We start from the raw sequence: 13,867 nt of genomic DNA on the forward strand, positions 1-13,867 counted from the left end.
AATTTTATCTACGAGTATGATGTGAATGCACTGACATGTAAAATTGTACAACTCAAATGTCAAAAAGCCACAAAAAAACATATACACAAACAAAGGTGTGGGTGTTTCGCGAAGATGATGAGGAACATAGGCAAGACGGCGTGGGCGTCATTATCACTATGCCTATCTATACAAGCGCATTAAAGCCCCTTGGCTTGGCTTGGGGTGTGTGTTTATGAGCCATGTATGAGTTTGACAATTTCTTAGTATTTCTTTTTTTTTTGTTTATCTTGAGCAATTAAATATTTTTCATTACACACATAGTTTAACCAATTACAGTTGAATTCATCGCATACTTTTATGCGCAATCCTTCTGCTGCTCATCATATCAATTCTTTTGTTTGAAATTTTGGATTGTGCAATTTCTCGCTCACTTTGCGTTAATTCCTATGTGAGGGATTTTCATTTCGTTAATCGGCGATTTGGAAATATCAACATAATGAAGCAATTTGTAGTGAGTTTGACATATAGCCTCCATTAAAGTATATTTTAAGGCGCAAAAAGTCAACAGTAACAGTTCCTATGAACTATGCAATAACTTATTCACTGTACCTTGTAGGTTCTTGATCTTTTCTCTTTGCTGCTTCTTCTAACCTGAGACCATACCTTTTTTTGTCTAGATTACATGTTTTTCATCACTATAAGCGAAGCTTGACTACTGAATATTTCGTAAAAGCATATGATCTACGCCTAAAACTGATGTAACATTTGAAGAGTATTAATTCGCGAACATTTGCGCCTAAAATCACACCACAAGAGAGCGGGAAGTCGCTTAATAATAATAAAACATATATATACCTGCTGAGCAACAAACAATCAGACTAACACCCAAAACTGTCATATCACAGACGATTACATTTCACTGAAATTTTATTGGCGAGGCGATGGCTTTAGTTCGCAACCGCTTCATAGGTTTGTGCATCTTAATGTGAGTAAGATGTAGTTTACTTCTTCGAGGACTGTTTAACAACTGGAAACAACGGTGCAATTTAGATTGATCGAGGGTAGTAGCAGACAGCGAATGTTATCTACGCATTTATACCACTTTTCACCTTTCGGATGGAGGTATGGTTCCATTGGGACTTCAGAGCAGCAGAGCAGTTAACACCATAAGCAGCGGAAGGGCGGAGAGCGTACTAGTAGCAGCCACATAGTGATACGGATGAACTATGTCGAAAACTAGACGCCATTCAAGATTCTGATCTGCAGCTAAACTCAGATCATCAGGAATGGTATATTTGACTAATTAGGACGCTAGCTCTCCCGCTAGACACCGTCACCTTCATAATTGCTCGCTACATGATCCGAATGAAAGGCGTATATGTACAAGCAGGGCCTTGGTGAGGGAGGAAAAGTGCGCCTGAAGGATATAGCGATAATCTATTGTCACACTGCCAGAGTTGAGCTTAAGGGATCGTTCTCGCAATTAAAGAGCGAACTACGCTGGCAACACTTTCACTCAGCGTTATAGCAGGGTTCTACCCTGCGTCAAAGGCATCCTCTTCCGACTTGCCTACTGCTACACATTTGGAAACAACTAGTGCAGAAGATTTTGAAGTGACTGCAAAGGGAACGGCTTATCTCTGGCTTCAATTGGTTGTTTTATCACAGCTCCCAATTCGTCAGATTGTATATGCTCGTTGGTGCAGTTTATGGTGGTATAGTTTTAGGCGCAGTTTTGGCAAGTGCTACAGTGGGGGACTCCGTTACAAGTTCCCTGAAGATGCGCTTCAGGTTGGGTTGCAACAGTCTAACCTCGCTGCAGTATACCACAAAAATTTTTAGGCAATCTTACATATCAGGGGCATTCCGGTCACTTTATTAAACAGATAATTTCTGAGTCGCAAGTGTGCTTCTATCGGATATCATTCACTTAGCCCAACTTCATCTAGGCGTCTAGCATAAGAAAATAGATATACTTTTTTGCGCCTGTTAATCAAAAATAATATCCCCTCTTTACAGAATTTCATTCCATCGGTGCTACAAGGCTTCCAAGTAGAACGCATTGTCGCTTCCAACGAAGTTTCGCTCATCGCTTTGGCTGGCTCCAGAGGTATCACTGTACACGAATTGCCGCGTCGTTGGGGAAAAGATGGGCTCTACATGGAAGGAAAAGGAAAAATTACATGCCGGTAAGTTTCAAGAAAAAAATACTAAGTAAAACGAAAATAAAATAAATCAAATAGAATTAATTTGTAAGCGCAAACAAATTTGTAATGCAAATGCGTGACAGCAATTAAAGTGGCGCATCCATAGTTGTACAAGTCACATCATAAGTACACCTGAAGGAATGCCGCATATTAAAATGACATTAAAGTTCGCACCGAACATGTGTCATCAAAGGGGCTGAAGAAACGAAAAAAGATTTAAAATAAATATTGTCATAATTCAAGATTAAAATTAAAATTACCTTTTGGAGACTTACGCCAACAAATGAGTGGCATCAACGGGCTCTAGAAGAATTGGAGCGGAAGCTAGGACAAGAAATACAAATGTAAGCGAAAAGTTGTAGCGAGCGCAATTGGTGGAAGGGAGCGAAAAAACCCCCAAAAGTAAATGATAAACTGCATTAAGAGCGCAACGCAACATTTTGTGCAATGCAAAAGTTTTTAGCGCAAAACAAGAAACAAAAAGTGGCAAGCGAACTTTATGCCATCGCCGATACACCTTCACCTGTCGAGTGTGTCGTGTCTCTTAATGCCAACTTGTACCCGCTTCTTCCGGCTGCCACAAATCACTGTTGAACGTTGTATCACTGCAGCCGGCGGCCTTAACTTTGCCAAATACTAAGCTTAGCTGCCGAAAAGCCATTATTATAATTTTAAAAACCTAAAAAAAATATACGGGAACGAAAATAAGTATATGCAACGCCAAAAAGTATGCAACGCTAAGATGTTGTTTAATTCGTATATAAATGCGTAGACAGACGACAGACAACGATGCTAATCGCGCTTAACTAAGCTCTTCAACCAATTCAAATGCGGCACTGAGATAGTAATAGAATTGTTTGAGCTAATGAACTGCAACCAGCCCTATTGTGTCCTCTTCTCTGCACAGCAGCTCGCCCAAGCCGAGCACCCCCCAGAAAATCGAGTATGCTACTTGGTTACATGGAGTGTATGTATTTACCTTCGAGCTTAAATTAGCCGAATGTTTCTTATTCTCTTCGCAATGGCGTCACAGCCGAGAAGAATGTGCTGCACAGTCTCATGTGTGCTGTCACAAAACCAACAGATGCCCAGCTTTTGCATGTGACTTTTGAACCCGCAGTGTGCTTAAATTATCCCTTTAGCATTCTCAATTTACTTTTAGAGCAAGTTTATAGTAGCGCTGTCTCGCTTGTTGTTGCATCGCTCTAGCAATATCTTTGGCCGTCGCAAGCCTCCGGTTTCGTTTCAGTGTTGGACACTGATGGAGGATGAGTTAGAGGCTTGCTCGTAAGATTTGCTGAACTAAAATAATCCACCGAGATATCAAGGCATCTGAATAAGGTGGCAACTGTAGATTGCTAGCCAATTGCAGTCTGCTCCTTGAAAGGTGAGTCTCGGGCCAGTAAATAAAGTGCTGGGTCGACGCCGCTACCTCTTTCGCGGTCTCGAAATTCCTATGGCCGTAAGTTCATAACAAACGCTTAACGACATTACTAGGGTTTGCTTGCTGCGCGTCCCTAATATGGTCGCCTAGCCTTAAAGAAACACACTGGAGAAAACTGCAGTTGCAATATAACTGCAAGTTTCCTCGGACTCCCGTTAGAGGATATTGATGACAATTAGTGAGTGGTAGCACTTATTGGATTGGACGAAGCACTGCTCCAACAACTAGGGTTTAATAACGCTCATCTCAAAATGGTGATTGAAGCGTTGGTGAGGAACTGCTCTATAGGAATCAATGCAGTGCGGCTACGTATTCTAGAAAATCCTTACTGTGTTAGTTGTTAGTAGTTAGTGTTCACACCAATCACCAAGCGAGAATTTTCGAACATCTTGCCTTGCAAGTTAACTATTAACTTAATGCACAACTATTTAATGTAGATTAAGATCACGTCTGTCTAGGCTATAAGACTGCGTGTCTGCTGCGTTCACTCACTTGACTAGAGCATGCGCGCCTTTGCCAAGCGTTTACAGTATAAAATGTGCCACGTTAAGCACATCTGTATTTTATTACTTTTAATTTGCCATTAATAAAGCATTTGTTAAGGTGGTAGTGCTTCTTTCTTCCCCACTGCTTATTACTTACTTTTTTCTATGTTGTTGTTGTACTTAATTACTCAAATATATCTTTTTTAAGTTTCTCTTTATTGAGCAATTTATTTCGATGGCTATCGTATATATCCATTTACTACCTGATCGTTTTTATGTGCCTAATACCACATTCTCTATGTGTGTTTAGTACGCCTAATAATATGCAATTAAACGGTTTTAAATATAACTCACTTAGCAAGTGCTACGGCTAATAAGTCAATAATATTGTCAGTTTTATGATGGCAATTTGTTTAAGGATAATGTAGTTGAGTTTCTAGAAGCGTGTCTGAAATGAGGTAGTGTGTATGGCGTGAGGTGATGTGGTAATATATTTTTAGGCGCTTTAGAATTTTAAATATATCTTTTTAATATACTACTTATGTTGAAACCATCTGATCCAGCTTTAGGTGAGTTCCTTAAACATAGCTCTAATTGATATTTCACCTCTCGTTCAAATTATTTCCTTCATCTTTTGGGGGACCTGCTAAGGTCAATGATGCGGTATTAGGAACCCTCTAGCATAATGAGCACTCTCCGAGCGGTGTTAAATAATTACTCTAATGAAACTCAAACTCCCGGGCCTGACATAACTTCATATCATGGTTGGTTGGTTGGAGTGGTCCCAATTGACTCCAATTAGCGCTCATGCGCCGTTTTGATACCACAACTCGTGAGTTAACCAATGAAAGGGTGTCGTAAGAAGACTGATAAGAATTTTCAAGCACCACAGGGAAACCCGCCCCTCCCCCTATATCCATCCCGTGGAGTTTATAAATTTGAGAAGCTCTCCCGGCCTAACATCCTTGAGTTCTGGGGGGCTTCGAAAAAGGGCTTTCAAGAAAATTGTTTCTGCTTCAACATTGTGCTGGGCATTCGCGCAGCAGATGCTTGACCGTTTCCTCCACCTCCGGACGATTGCAGCTGCGGCAGGAGGTATTATGTCCCAGTCCCATCCGTGCAGCATGTACCCCAATTGCCCAATGCCCCGTGAGCACCGCAACTAATCTGGATATATCTATTCTATTCATCTTAAGACCAGCTATAGATCGTGTTTCGTTATATAATGGCCACATGCTCTTGGAAACTCTACAGGACCGCAACCGCTTCCACCTATGGTTGGCCTCGTTCAACCAGTGCTGGGAGATGCGACCCTTGATGAGTCCCAGGGGTGTAAGGATCTCCTTCGTTCCTGAGACATCAAGAGCCGCTCCACGCCGTGCCAACTCATCCGCCATCTCGTTACCCTGTATGCTTCGATGCCCCGACACCCATGTCATAGTAACGATCTGCCGGCTTGTCAGAATCATGGCGCTCTCCCTACACTGTCCAACGAGGTTTGATGTTATCGTCGCTGACCCGAGGGCCCAAAGAGCCGCCTAGCTGTCGGAGAAAATGGTTACCCTGTTACCGTTACTATTGATATCCAATAACGCTTTACAACGCCTCTTGGATAGCGAAAATCTCAGCTTGAAACACGCTTGCCGAGTCGGGAAGCTGCATACATAAAGACGTGGGGGGACAGTCGCAAATGCTCCCACTCCCACTCTGCAAGCCATTTTAAATCCGCCCGTGAAAAACGAGATGTCGTATCTCTGAGTGATCCCCCCGTCTTTCCAATCTTTCCTTGTGGGACTGGACTTAGATTTAAAACACCAAGGAATTATATTTAAAGTACTTTAAAAGTGATTAAATTCGGAAAAACCTCTTTGGAGGCCGTTGCCTCTTCCAAGCGCAATCAAGAAGAAGATACATTTTTAGGATCTCCTTTGCATTCGTAGTGTCCTTTCTGAGTTGAGAGAGCTGTTATATCAACCTAACTTGGACATATTAAAACATTCCATGCTATACAAAGCGGTTTTGAAATCGAGGCTCTTCCCACACTTCAATAGGTCAATAAAAGTCGAATCGATATCATACACTGCTCCCTTATCAGCTTGGCTCTCATTAAGTGTCTTACAAAACCCCCAACGATCATGTTCAGCTTTTACAATTTTAGATTAACTAAATTACTCCTTATCATTGAAAAGAGGGGATTTTGGCGTCATGATGTGTATTTTGACTGGATACGGCCTTCTTGTTTCACACGCTTTTAAATTAGGCCATGCCATCAATAACAGATGTAAAAAGTGCGGGTTAGAGAAGGAAATGATCGGGCACCTTTTGTGCTTGCGTACAGCGCTCGCAAGGCTAAGATTCTAGCTAGCACAGCCATCAGATATAGAGGCAACAGGTGCCATAAGTCCTAGAAAGCTTATATTATTTGTCAAGAGAACAAAGTTATTTTATAGCATAGGTCCTGATACGCTTTTTTTTAGTTTGGTAGTTGAGGAAGCAGGCAACACTATGGACTTATTCAGTCTATGGAAGGTTCTTACGAACCAATCAGTCCAACCAAACCTAACCTCCATGACATAAACGTTTAGATCCGGAAAAACAACATTTGATCCGACGGTGTAACGACAGGCAATACAAAGGGTCGGTCATTTCCTGCGGAGAAAATATCGTTATTAGAGTCCTATTAGCACCAGTTACAGAGGTAGAGCGTAATTTTCTTGGGGAAACATGAATAACTCTGGTAAAACTACAATCTTGGCACTGTGATAGCTTAAACTCTGCACGACGGCGGGTATACAATCCCTTCCAAATAACGTTTTAATTTCGCAAAAGCCACACTAATCACTATTCTATGCAAATATCAACTGAAAATTGCAATAAAATAAGTTTGAAAGTTAAAAGTTCGCTGAACGAGAATTGTACGTTGGCGGAATTCGTTGAGTTCCTTTGCAGGCAGAAATTGTTGTTGTTGTATAAATAAAAAATGATGAACGCAGAAGGTAATAAACTTTTACAACAAAAAAGTTAAACATTTGTTAGATGATTTTTTTCACAAAACTTTGCTAGTCCACGTAGTGGTAAACGGAAGGTTGAAAAGCCTACGTGGGGTTTAGCGTGCTGTTGGTATGGGGCGCAAAAATTGTTATTCGAATATAATAAGCAAATGGTAATAATACATAAATAATTTTGGTTACAAAAGTAACTACGAAATATAATATTTGTAAAATTAGCAAATTATGAAGCCGACTGTAGTCTACTAAGCTTTTGTCTCCATAAAAAGCTCCTTTACCGCGATTTTCTCTGCGCGCGAATTATTTAAAATCAAGCGACGCACTGAATTCCGTTCGCGTAACTCGGAAAGTAGGAAGCAACGCTTGAGTATTTCTATTGCTTTGTTCTTGATTGTCATGCCCTGTGTGGAGTTGAATAGGTTGGCCGCTTTCGTGGCCATTTGCGATTCATGGTGCGTCCAAAACCAAGCGTAAGGACGGAGGAAGCTTTCACCGTTAGTTGCGCGTATACTTTGTCAGGCATTAAGACGGCAAATCAGCGAAAATTTTCTACAAAATTTCATCAACAAAATAATACTTTAAGTAACTAGAATTTGTATACTTCTTTGTTATTTATTATTACGGGAAAAAGACAAGCAGACAACTTAAAAAAAAACAACAGAAAATGCAAAATTTGCTTATTATGTTACAATAATGACAAATAAAATGAACAACCGAAAATGAAAATTTGTTGTTTTTCAACAAACGGTTTACAATTTTAATGATACAAAGTAAGCACTATCTTGCACCGTTGCGCTGCCCTTTGTTGCTTTAGTAGGGCGTTAGAAAGGCGTCTCAGCAAATATCGTTTAGAAACAAACAGATTTTGACGTTGTGCCATCTTCAGTGTCATTCTTCGGTGTGATTTCATTGTAATCATCAAATCACAAATGAATATATTGAATCATATCGCGTCGTACGTATGGGTGTCATATTAGAGAATGATATCATATCTTCAATTGACATCACATCCAGACTACTTTATCACATCTTAAGAAAATTGTTTGATTATAAGATTGTAAATATGTAAATTGGTTCTAGTTCTACAACTTGTACTTTGTTGGACTTAAATTTATATGAGCTACTAATGAAGAGTTCGGCATTTTCGTAAAAATTTCTCAAATTTCGAATTTTTTTAAAACGTTTTTCAGATTGGTTTGTATAGTTTCAGTTATAAAACTCATAGAAATTTGTTCTTTCTTGAAGCATCGTAAATAAAAGAGGAAGAATTTAGTTGATTCAAATTGCCGCCGCTATGTTTCCATCATATTAGTAAATGATATCATGGGATTTGACATAACATCCAGACAGCGGTGACTGAAATTTCGAAGATGGCTAATTTTTTTACGCAATACTTAATCGCATAAAATGTTTAAGATATTGAAACATATCGCTCCGTACGCCCATCATATTAGTAAATGATATCATATCAAGTTACATCACAACCAGACTACCTTGTTGGGAATAGAAAGGAAAATCTTTGACTATTTCCCGAATTTTCGAATTTTTCCGGAAACGTTTCTCAGATCAGTTTACATAGTTTCAGTTACAAAACTAATTGAAGTTTTTTCTTAAAACATCGAAAATAAAAGAAGAGTTAAGTTAATTGAGTTTGATAAAAATTGCCACTACTATTTTTCCATCATATTAGCAAATGATAACTTGTCATATGATATCACAACCAGACTACTTAATCACATCTTAAGAAAATAGTTTCAATATAGAATTACAAATAAATCGATTTCAGATGTCACCTACAAATAGCTATCGAATTTCGTTAATTACTATTTTTCCCTCCTATAGCAAAGTTCTCCATCATATTAGCAAATGATATCATGTCATATGACATCACATAGGATTGCGAATATATCGATTTTAGTTGTCACGTACAAATACCTATGTGAATATCTATGTTATAAAATTTTATCCAAACACATCGCTTACGACTTTTTTAAGTCCTATTGAGATACTCAAAGCACGTCGTGCCAAAGGTTACTAAAATACTCTGATGGCAGAATTCAATAAGAAATCATATCGAATTATCAGTAATATAATATTAGGATCAATTCATATCCTAATACAATTTGTTGCAGAGTATCAAATGCAATAACTTCCTATGATATAATATCACATAATATCGAAGCGCATCATCAAGTAGTATATCAAACCATGGCATATGAAACCACATCGCGTCGTAACTAAATATTATATTACGATCCATTTTTATCCTAATACTAGGTTCAAACACACACCAAATTGGCAATTTATACCATTTGGGCAATTTATTACGCAATTTGTCATATAATAAATTGTAATAATAAATTACCAATTTAAAAAAAATTGCGTAATAAATTGTTTCAAACTGCAAATGCAACATTGTAAAGTGTGTTTATTGAGTATATTTAAACGTCAGTTAGGCATGGCTGAACTATATGGTTGGCTCATCTCATCAGCTGATTTTATGTCTTTCATTTCACTGGATTAGGGATTGTCAAAGCAAGATGGCAAACTCAAAATGAAACCAAAACATCGAAAACATTTTCTTACAACACACAAAAATTTCAAAGTTTTATGTTTTCGTTCCATTCCATTCCCCTAATACCAACACGCACATTTTAGCAGTCTTAACAAAGATATGTTGTTACTGTAGAGATGAGCCAACCAGCTATCAAATTACTATTGTATAAGCTAAATAGAGTTGTATGAACACCAGTCAATTTAAATCGAAATTGCCTCAATTTATTTTTCTGTTTGAACATAGTATAACACAATCATAATTATATACATTTACGATATAATGATATGATGACGTATCATATGATATCGAAACAACTCATCAAATAATAAGGTGATCAAACTATAACTATGCCATATGAAATCACATCACCTCGTAACTAAATAGATTCTAAATTAATACTGCTAATATATGAAATAGTCCAAATAATATTAAAGTACATAAAATCATCAGGTGATAAAATAGTAGATGACTACGCTTTAAATCAGATCTTAAATATTTTCACCTTATAAAATATAGTTGTGAATAATATCATAATTCTTCAATCACATTCTGGTATCCTATGATATATCCAAAAGCAGTATATCACGTTGCTGAAGCTTTGATATACCATCAAGTGTCACATCACATCAACTTATCGCTTATAAAATAATGTCTGAAGCAAACCCCTTGACGATCCCAGTTTAACTTTTTCTTGTTTGCACTTTTCTACAATTTTTCATTCGATCGTTTTACGGAAATGAATATTAAAGTACGCAAATACATACGTGCAACAAAAAAATATACTCGACAAAGTATTTATGACTGTGACAAACAACAAACAAACTAAATTGAAACCTAACTGCTTTGAACAGCAAATTAATGTAATTGCAGCCGGAAAATAGGTAGGAAAATGTCGCGTGAACAACACTTCAACAACCAACATAGCAAAAACAAAAAAGTTAAGAATTAGAATTAAATATAAATAAATGTAGTATAGGCATGAATTTAAATGTTTACATACATATCAAACGAACATATGAAATTATTGTGTTGTGAAAGAACGACTCAAGAAAATTTACAGTGCCGGCAAGATAAGTAAGCACTACAAACGGTAAGGTATGTGCCATTGTATTCATATTATTTCCTGGTGAGTATTTAATCGAAATCTAAAATTCAGAAATGGGATATGAATAATTAATAAATTTTTATAAGCTTTAACAAGTTTTAGGTTTATTTTTCCTTGTCTTGTTGTTCTTTTATCTCTTTTCAATGTTCAAGAACGATTGTATCAATATATACATACATAGCGAAAGTTCGTAAGAATAAGAAGCTTCTGGCCTACTTTTCAGCCACTTATCATTAGCTTTTTTCGAAGTATTCATCTTCTTATATAACATTTTCCCAAGCTGCGTGTTCAGCATATCCTCCGCATAGCTTCTCCGCATACCTTCTAATATTGAGTCGGTAATCGGGGTTCTGAACCTGCAGAAGGCACAGCGTATCCTACGACTTAATCATGCATGTTATACATATTTGACTTTCAATATCGTGGTAATTTGGGCTCTATCCACCACGTAAATACGCCCGGGCCTTGCCTTTGGAGGCCTGAAACAACTTCCTTTAGCCACGCAAGCTCGCACTGTTATCGCACGTCATCATATTTTCGCCATTGTACCACCTGGCCGAATCAAAAGTTGGAGTGAGCTTACTTGGTTCTTCCTGCATCATCTTCAGCATTAAGCTAACAAGCTTCCTTTCTACAGACCTCTACCTTTCAATAGTCAACTATCGAAAAGGTTTGCAACGATCAAGCAGCGCCACTGCTTCGCAATATCACTTATCCTTTCAAAAACAGCCAGAGTTCTAGTGTTACCTCCAGTTAGGCCCTCCAAGAAAGCCCGTGTTTTAGCGTTACCGGCCTTTGGCTTATCTTCTACTTCGACATCCGTGGTTGGCAACTCGCCTCTTTTCACGTCTTCTCTGACTTACTGCTTCCGAGGTAGCTGCTACCTCACTATGGGGGTCCATCTGTCATACAGCTTTACACGAATTCTTCCTCCTCGTACCGGTTGCAGTACCTAGGGTTTATCGCGGAAAAAATTTTGAAATGGTTTCTACCTACTACTACCGCCTCACGGTCCCACTTAAGGTGCTCATTCTCGAGGTTTGTTGGGTCTATCAAGAAGCTCGTTGACTCTCCACAACTTTTGCTCCCCGAGTCCGACGCATCGCTTATAGCGCTTTTGTCTTCCAGTAGTCATTTCATATGTATATCGCGCTAAGTTTTAATTATTTGCTTCGTCAAAAGCAATAATTCCTGGACTTATACCACTACCTCTGCTAAATCCTAAATATAGAAAAAATGCAATATATTGTATGCAATAATTTTACTTGCGCACACTTCACCTACATTGTAGACATACTCGAAAAAGGATTGAGGTTACATACCCCCCACACGCGAAAACTTCATGCCATGAGGATAAGAACAATAGTCAAAATTGGAAGGTTTTGTATCCCTCTCTTCACATGCCGGTACTTCTGCACAACTAAGCTCATGCGCACATAACTACATATGTTCTACATAAATAATTGCAAAAATAAAAGCGAGCAAAAAAAAAAAAATTTAATAAAAATTCACAAGCCAACTACATCACCAATGATGACTGAAAATTGCTCAGGTTAGGTTGCTTCAAGTACCAACACCCCCTGAGTATTTAGTATGGTATGCATTGTGGCAGCTGAAGGCAAAACTCCTTTAGAGCAAAATTTCGATTGTTTGATGGCAAGTTGAGAGCTTGGGTGAGTGTGGGGTGAAAAAAATGCTAAAATCTCAAGTGTTTAATTTCTCGCATAGGTGCAGCTACGCCCACATGCCCAACCTGGCACTGCACACTGCCCAGTTTCCTTTTCATTTATTTTTTTGCTACCTTTAAACTGTCGCCGTAAGCGGAAGTTGAATCAGATTGCTTTGCCTTTGTTTTAACTTCGCTCACCTGCTCCTGATGAGTTTTTTTTTTTTAGGAAGTCATATGGCTATATTTGCAATCAAGTCAATTTTTCTTCACATGTCAACAATAATTTTTTTTTCTCAGAATATTATTTTATTACAATAGTCATAGCAATCGCCAAAGATGCCTGGTCAGCAGAATAGGGTTTGCGCGTGCTTCTCTCACCTAAGGTGTTTAATTTCCTTAGCTAAGACGGCGGATGCGCGTGCAGCGCAATTGCATTTTTGGTTTCAATATGATTCCAAAGTATGCGAGCGTTTTGCCGGTAAAATTTTGTGGGAACTGAATCGCATGATAATTTGCTGATCATGTGGGGATGGGTTTAAAAAAGTATGGTATTAACTTATATACATTTCGGTATGATACGTCCGTATTCTATAATATACAATATCGGGACTGTTTCGCAATGGGTTCAAATTCATTTGAAGTTGGGATACCGAAAAGATCTCTAGTTTTTCAACCTATTAAGGGTGAATCCTATTTGTGAGGATCTGTTGTCCAAACTTCACAGAGTTTCTAATCTGGAGGAAATGAGGAAGAAACATAACTTTGCGTTGGCTCCACATTGCAATGGCAAGGATAGTTGCTGTCATGTGGGGGCCCGTTACAAGCGGGACTTACATTGGGTATGTCGAGGTTGATTCTGGTTAAGTAAGAGTTTAACCTATTACAGTATTTAGATCGACGTTGAGCTGGAGTGACGTGCGTCTCCCTGGGAAGGTTACTTTACTGCGAGTATAGGGAATTTGTCTTTGAGCACGGGGTACACCAGGCAATTATTGGCATAGTAATTTGAAGACTTTTTTTGATGTCTCTGAGGGCCTTTGTGTGCTGGCTACAGGTTTACAAAACTTTGAAGATAAGTTACCCCTTTTATATCTTACTTTAGAAAGAGCGGGATATAGTCATAGTAGAAACAAATCTATTTTCATTTTGACTGCGCTCTAATATTTTACCAGGAGCTAAGGAGTCCCGTTTTCTTAACAACCTTTATGGATGCATAAGAGTCTCCGAAAAGCTGCACTAATTACACTTAACTGTAAGTTGAGGCCTTCCGCAGAGCTTTTGGTATAATTTCGTTCGGCGTTTCCGTGAATAATGTTAAAAAGGTTCTTCCAAGAAGTATTTGCGATTTTGTCACTGTTCCCAAAGTTTACGTTAGGTTCAACTGGTCGGGTAATAAAGATCCAACAAAGA

At 38.4% G+C, this 13,867-nt stretch overlaps 1 pseudogene; it reads left to right on the forward strand.

Moving 5' to 3' along the window:
- The window catches only part of LOC137235640 (nuclear pore complex protein Nup88-like), a 180,897-nt pseudogene that overhangs the window by 85,286 nt on the left and 81,744 nt on the right, over nt 1-13,867 (forward strand).

Source organism: Eurosta solidaginis, unplaced genomic scaffold, assembly GCF_040869045.1.
Source record: "Eurosta solidaginis isolate ZX-2024a unplaced genomic scaffold, ASM4086904v1 ctg00000623.1, whole genome shotgun sequence".
Lineage (NCBI taxonomy): Eukaryota > Metazoa > Arthropoda > Insecta > Diptera > Tephritidae > Eurosta > Eurosta solidaginis.